General features: G+C 40.5%; 1 long non-coding RNA gene across 1 annotated transcript; it reads left to right on the forward strand.

Annotated features, from left to right (window-relative positions):
* The first annotated feature begins 2,190 nt into the window (after positions 1–2,190).
* Positions 2,191–7,030, forward strand: LOC141084365 (uncharacterized). Its single transcript, XR_012230985.1, has 2 exons — positions 2,191–2,965; positions 6,843–7,030. It is a non-coding gene; the product is annotated as an uncharacterized lncRNA (long non-coding RNA).
* Positions 7,031–7,465: the final 435 nt, after the last annotated feature.

Consider the following 7,465-nt stretch of genomic DNA (forward strand, 5'->3'; position numbering starts at 1 on the left):
TATGACATAGTTGTCATGGGAGATTTCAACTATCCAGACATTTGTTGGGAATCTCTCTCAGGCAAAACTAACAGGTCAAGGAAATTCTTATCCTCTCTTGCTGACAACTTTATCTTCCAAAAGGTAAGGGAGAAAACAAGGGGAACTGCTACCTTGGATCTAATCCTTATAAACAGGGAGGAAATGGTTGAGGAGGTAAAAGTGGCTGGGACCCTAGGAGGTAGTGACCATGCTATTTTAGAATTTTGGATAACTAGAGGCGGAAGACCTGTGAAGACTCAGACGTCAAGGTTAGATTTCAGAAAGGCAGATTTTAAGGGATTCAGAAAGAGAATTGGAGGGATCCAATGGCTGGATATCCTTAAAGACAAAAATGTCCAGGAAGGATGGGAAATCTTGAAAAATGAAATTCTCAAAGCACAGTTGTTAACAATTCCGAAAAGAGGGAAGAATAGGAAGCATTTAAGGAAACCAGGATGGATGAACACAGAACTTAAGCACATGCTAAAAAGGAAGAAAAAAATGTTTATAAAATGGAAAGAGGGAGGCATATCTAAAGAAGAATATAATGCTGTCTGCAGAACCTGCAGGGCACAAATCAGATTATCTAAAGCTGAAAATGAATTGAGGCTTGCAAGAGATGTCAAAAGCAATAATAAAGGATTTTGGGGATATGTCAAAAGTAAAAGAAAAGTCAAAGATGCTATAGGATTTTTACAGGATGAAAATGATGAAATGGTAAGACAGGATGTTGAGAAGGCTGAACTTTTAAATTCCTATTTTGCATCTGTTTTCTCTCAGAAAGGAAATGTAACATCAACTGTTATTCACTGTCCTATTAAGGGAATAGAAGAATCCAGGATATCTCTAAACAGAAAGATAGTGAGGAAACACTTAGCTAACCTAAATGAATTCAAGTCTCCAGGTCCAGATGAATTACACCCCAGAGTACTGAAGGAGATAGCAGAAGAAATTTTTGAACCCCTCTCCATAATCTTTGAAAATTCTTGGAGAACAGGAGAAGTGCCAGAAGACTGGAGAAGAGCAAATGTTGTTCCTATCTTCAAAAAGGGGAAGAAGGTGGACCCAGGCAACTATAGGCCGGTGAAAGATCTTTGAACAAATTATTAAACAACATGTATGTCAATACCTGGATAAGAATGAAGTGATTAAACAGTCAGCATGGGTTTGTAACTAATAAGTCATGTCAGACTAACTTAATTTCCTTCTATGACGGTATCACTGATTGGGTAGATCAAGGAAATGCTGTAGATATAGTATATCTTGACTTCAGCAAAGCATTTGACAAAGTCTCTCATACAATCCTTATTGAAAAAATGACTAAGTATGGAATGGACAAGGCAACTGTTAGGTGGATTCATAACTGGCTTAGTGATCGGACCCAAAGAGTGGTCGTTAATGGCTGCACATCCAGTTGGAAGAATGTCTCAAGTGGGGTACCACAGGGCTCTGTCCTGGACCCTGTATTGTTCAACATCTTTATCAACGATTTAGATGAAGGAATTGAGGGTAAACTGATTAAATTTGCTGATGACACAAAGCTTGGAGGGATAGCTAATACTAGAGAAGAGAGAGAGAGGATTCAAAAAGATTTAAATAAACTGGAGCAGTGGGCAGCAACTAACAGAATGGTTTTTAACAGGGAGAAATGCAAAGTACTACATCTGGGCAATAAAAATGAAAAAAGCATATATAGAATGGGAGGAATAGGGCTAAGTGACAGCACATGTGAAAAAGACTTGGGTATACTAATAGATCACAGACTGAATATGAGTCAACAGTGTGATGCAGCAGCAAAAAAGGCAAATGCAATTCTAGGATGTATTAACAGAAGCATACAGTCTAGATCACGTGAAGTCATTATTTCCCTCTACTCCTCTTTGGTCAGACCTCATCTGGAATATTGTGTCCAGTTTTGGGCACCACATTTTAAAAAAGACATCAACAAACTGGAGCAAGTTCAGAAAAGAGCGACCAGAATGGTGACCGGTCTGCAAACCCTGTCTTATGAGGAAAGGTTGCAGGATTTGGGAATGTTTAGTTTGCAAAAGAGAAGACTGAGAGGAGACTTAATAGCTGTCTACAAATATCTAAAGGGCTGTCACATTGTAGAAGGATCAACTTTATTCTCATTTGCACAAGGAAAGACTAGAAGCAATGGGATGAAACTGAATGGGAGGAGACACAGATTAGATATTAGAAAAAACTTTTTGACAGTTAGAGTGATCAATGAGTGGAACAGGCTGCCACGAGAAGTGGTGAGTACTCCTTCAATGGAAGTCTTCAAACAGAGGCTGGACAGACATCTGACTGGGATGATTTAGCGAATCCTGCTTTGAGCAGGGGGTTGGACCAGATGGCCCAGGAGGTCCCTTCCAACGCTACGATTCTATGATTCTATGATTCTATGATTCTATGATAATAAAAAAATCAAACAAAAATGAGAAAATTCTTCAAAGTCTAAGAGATTGTAAGTGGCTATATAATTATATCATTCTATTACACGTAGCTGTTCCTGCTATCTGTGTTTTTAATTTGTCATTATATATACCCATGTATTACTTATCTTTTCTTCCCCTTCCTACTGAATTGGCATGGTTCGTGCTTCACAAATATCCATACCTAGCACATGTGAGATGATTTCCTCGCTATCAATTTCTACGATAAATTTTATGTTTAATCCCATTTGATGGTGAAATATTTAGAATATATGAAATTTCATGAACTGACTTGTTATATGGGTGATGTCTTCTTACAGGTCGCGCTTGTATCAGTGAACTTTATAGAACAAACCATTCTTTCATGCATATTAGTGAAGACTAAAGGAGAGAGGCTGAATTTTATACAACCGTGCCAATGGGGCTGGATGAAAAATGTGAATTCAGTGATTGGGAGGTGTATCCCAATTCGGTTTATTATGGAGAGTTAAGCGCAATGATAAACGGTAAAGAAGTGATGGTGGCATAATATAAGTAAGACTACTCAAAACTGTGTCACTTTAAATTTTGGCAACATAACATGCCTTATCAATGGGCTACATGAGTTACCAATGATTGGCAGCATGCAGTGTTCATGAACCATCCCATTTAAAGATGAAGGAATGTAATCAGCAGGGAACTGTTACTACTATTGTAATCTCTGCCTGTAAGGCAAGTTTCACACTAGTGTTTACGGCTGCAGCGTCGGGCTGCGCACGGCCGCCGCTAAGCCCCGCCCCTGCCGCGTCTCCGCTGGTAGCTCTGCCTACGGGTGCATGACGCTGCATGCGTCCCCTATTTTTAGCCGAACAGCGCCAAACGCAACCTGTAGCAATTTGGTGCAGTCGGCGCAGCGTCAAAAGGACGCATGCGCCGCCAAATGCATATCTGCGCTCGGCCTGCATCCCCAGTGCTAAAGATAGGGGACGCAGGACGCATGCAGCGTCATGCGCCCGTAGGCGGAGCTACCGGCGGAGGTGCGGCAGGGAGGCGGGGCTTAGCGGCGGCCGTAGACGCTAATGTGAAAGTAGCCTAAGAGTATGTGCACACTGTCTTTCTCAGGAGGGTCAGCTCCGTCATCAACCTGAAAAACCACTTAATAATGCTAAAAAGGATGAACATATGTAGAGCAATATAAAAACAACTTGCTGCGCATATGGAAATTATTTTAAATGCTTCAAGCTTCAAAAGCCACAAAGCGGCTAAAAGAAGTGACCTGAACATTTTTCAGGCAGCTTTCATTTGGAAGCCGCTCACTAGTTTATATATACAGGTTAAAGAAAGGAGAAACTGCCAGCAGCAAGGCAGCCGCAAAAACGACCGATGAGAAACAAAAGACGCTTCAGGAAAAACACAGATGGCATTTTCCTGAAGCGACATCAACCTGCAAAACTTGGCTGGTACGCTAGTGGCAATTACTTGCCATAAAGAAGTAAGAGAGAAGCTCCCATAATGGCCACATATTGCATTTCTAAAATCTCAGGAGATAAAATTGGCTCCATTCACAGTTTTAAAATGTTATGACCTTCTTTTCAACATTTTACATTTATTCATCATCCTTGTTTATAACAAAGTGTAATGTCAGAGCTCTTGGCTCCTCCACTTGAACCTTTTTCAAACATCTCAGTTTTCAAAAGGGCTTGATGCTGTTTGATTGAAGGACATCATTAAAATAAACAAAAGATGATATAAAAGGGTGTACAATCAAGAAATGTCATTGATAAAAGTGCAAAATTGAACAACTTCCACTTTTTTTCAATATAATAGGCTTATTTTTGTCATATTAACACAAGGAAACTAACGAATTCTCACACTCATGAGGACAAACTGAAGTATCTACTGGATTATTAAGAAATTTTAATAATCAAATTGCTCTAAGTTTTTGATTCACTTTTAGTAAGTCAATGCAAATTAATTTTATTAAGGTTCTGCTAAAATGGCCACTCTCTAATATAGCGTAATTATTGTAACCAAACATACACATTTCTCAGAGCAGAGTCCGGATATAGGCCGGTGTGATGATGTAAGTGTTGTGCCCTATCCCACATATTACAATCTGATGGACGTGAACTGTCCAGTACACATTTGCCTTTTAAAATGAGCTTGGTGTCTCCTGAGTTGTGTTCGACGGTTCCTGAAGATGGAGGCCTGGAGACAGCGGAGGCCTGCGGCCTACAACTAAGTGTGAGGCACCCCACACCTGACCGCACACTGGGACACGGTTTTCTTGTACAGTGCCAGAGCATAACGGGACAGTAGCTCGGTCATGACTACCGTCCACTCTCGACCATTTTACAATAACTCCATAACACTGCAGTGACCGATACCGTAATATAAGGTGTCCAAAGAGCCACAGACTCAAACTATCCCTTGCTCCTATAAAGTAAAACAGCAAATAAAAGATAGCCGGCTTGACAATTGGTTCTCCTTACATAGCTGAGACTTTAAAAGGGTTTTCACCCTTTTTTGAGCTTGGGGGGAAAGGTCATCCTAATGTAAAGAAATGAGAGTTACTTACCAATCCAATCCTTATGTCTATGTCTGAGTAGAGGTATTAAAATCAATATGCTGAGCATTGACGTTGAGTAGAATTTCCTTAAATTTGCGGGTCGAAGCACATTGCTATTCCATTTGAGCAGATTTCTAATAAATGCTCAGCACCATTTCACACATACCTGAATATTGCATGAATCAGATAGTACCTCACATGATCTCAAGTGTGGCCACAGGTACTTCTTTAGCGCATGTTCCCTATAATGTCTTGCATCCATTACAACTCACGGCCTAGAGCAGCCAATCAGGGAGGGACTATCACAGGCACTATTAAAGAGATGAAGCAGGAAAAGCTGTGGCCCTTTTAGAGTTTTGCAGTCGAAGGATAGAAGAGAAGTTATAGCGCACAGCTCAGAATTGCAGATAGACATAGAACTACCTAAAACAGAATGAAGGATACTGCTGCAGTGATGAATCACATAGAACATGGGAGTGGTAGTCTCAGTCTGTGAATAAAAGTACATAGATACTAGTACAGAGAAGTGCAGGATCTGCAGATTCTGTGAAACTGTGAATTGATCAATCCGTAATATACTGCGCTACAGCACCTTAATTCTTTTACTTCTTGATGCACTGCAAAGAGGGCAGCTCAAGTTCTCTCAGTTCTAATCTTCTGACCGAAGAAAAAGAGAAAGTGTGCTTCCTGGCATCTGAGTTGCACAAGCCATTAGAAATATCCATTTATTAAATTTTCTTCTACTTTCTTTGTAAAACTATGTTTTTTTTTAGACAAAAGAAAAATGTAGCATTGTCTCGCACAGTGTAGGTAAGACTAAGTACAACATGAAGGGATGAGGGGAAGGGAGCCCAACACTAGGGAAGGGGGGGAGTGGAGACTCCTAGGCAGATCTAATGTCATCCTGTCTGCGCTAAACGTTCCTATATAGGTTATGCACCTATCGCCGAGCAGGAACCTAAGCCCTGCTTAGGGAATGACAGGGTGATCACTGGACAATCGCCACTACCACTAAAGGCAGATGGGACTCACGAACAAGGGGAACACTTATCTTGAGTAAACTGAGAGATGTAACAAAGACGTCCTTCAGCAGCACCAAAGAGGAAGATAGCCAGCTGCTATAGATCCAAGCCTCAACAGGGGGAAATGGAAATATTACAGGCAAGTCCCAGCAGCAGGCTGGAAGTCTATAAACACCGAGGTCCAGGTGTGTCACTTAGAGCCAGAGAAAGGTTGCCATTGGGTCAAAGAGTCAGAAGATGTCATGGAATGGTAGGAAGACATTTAGGATTCGGCATCATTTAAGTTGTAGCAGCACACATGTAATTTATGTGGCCAAATGTCCTTGTTCCAAAATTTATCTGTGGTTGACTTCATGTCAGCTCCGCATTCGAGTAAGGGATATCATCAATGCTCAAAAAATTGAAGATTTGAGCACCCTTAAAACCCTTCTGAAACATTTTCTGAAAGTGCACAACGGTGAACCTACGGGATTACGGGTTGTAGGGATTGACCAGGTGCATGGCGGTAGTAGGGGGGGCAATGTCAAACGCCTATAAGCACAAACTGAATGCAAGTGGATTGTTGATCTGGATTCCATGGCTCCTAATGGGCTAAATGAAAAATTGAGCTTTGCCCCCTTTTTATGAGTTCCTTTGTTCCATTCCGTTGTTCTCTTAGATTCTGCTGGTGTCACAACTTATCAAAATAATTTGTATTATTATTTTTTTATTTCATTTAGGTTTTAAAACAATTATTAATTTTTATTTTATTATTTTTAATTATTCATTTTTTAATTTTGTTTATTCATGTCTGTTTTTCTTTTTTATATTTAGAATTAGGTTTATCCTGTATCCGGTATTTGTCATACAGCCTAATTATGGTCTGAAAGTTGGTGGTTATAGAAAACAAAAAAGAAGAAAAAATATTTTTGGGGGAAGATTGTGGCGTTTGGCATGCTATCTGAAGATTTGGAACTATTATGATTACAAATATATTAATACATCACTATTTTTGCACCTTATTTTTGTTGAATTGTTATAACTGTTTAATATTCAAGGTAGAAACATATGTCGTTGTTTTTTATATTTGTACTTGTTGTTATCATGTATCATGTAGAGTTGAGCGAAACGGGTCGGTCAAATTAAAAAATGGCCGACTTTAGCTAAACTCAGGTTTCGGCGATCGAAACCCGACCATAGCGTGAGGTCGGCAATGAGATCGCCGATCAGAGCGCCAAAGTTGCATTTCAAATAATACTTCTGTCAGGATCCTGTCAGCGCCGGCGTGCAGCCTCCGCTGAGCAGGGACTCACCCGCACTGTAGGGGGGCCCAGGGTCAGGTACAGCTGGAAAGTACAGATACACTGGACCTGTGGATGTTGAAGTTTAGCAAGCAGTCACAGGACCTACGGTCCTGTGACTGCAAGGGGCGGGGCTTAGTGTCCTGCTTTCAGAGA

The sequence above is a fragment of the Dendrobates tinctorius genome, unplaced genomic scaffold (genome assembly GCF_039654945.1).
Source record: "Dendrobates tinctorius isolate UK_male_01 unplaced genomic scaffold, ASM3965494v1 ptg000022l, whole genome shotgun sequence".
NCBI lineage: Eukaryota > Metazoa > Chordata > Amphibia > Anura > Dendrobatidae > Dendrobates > Dendrobates tinctorius.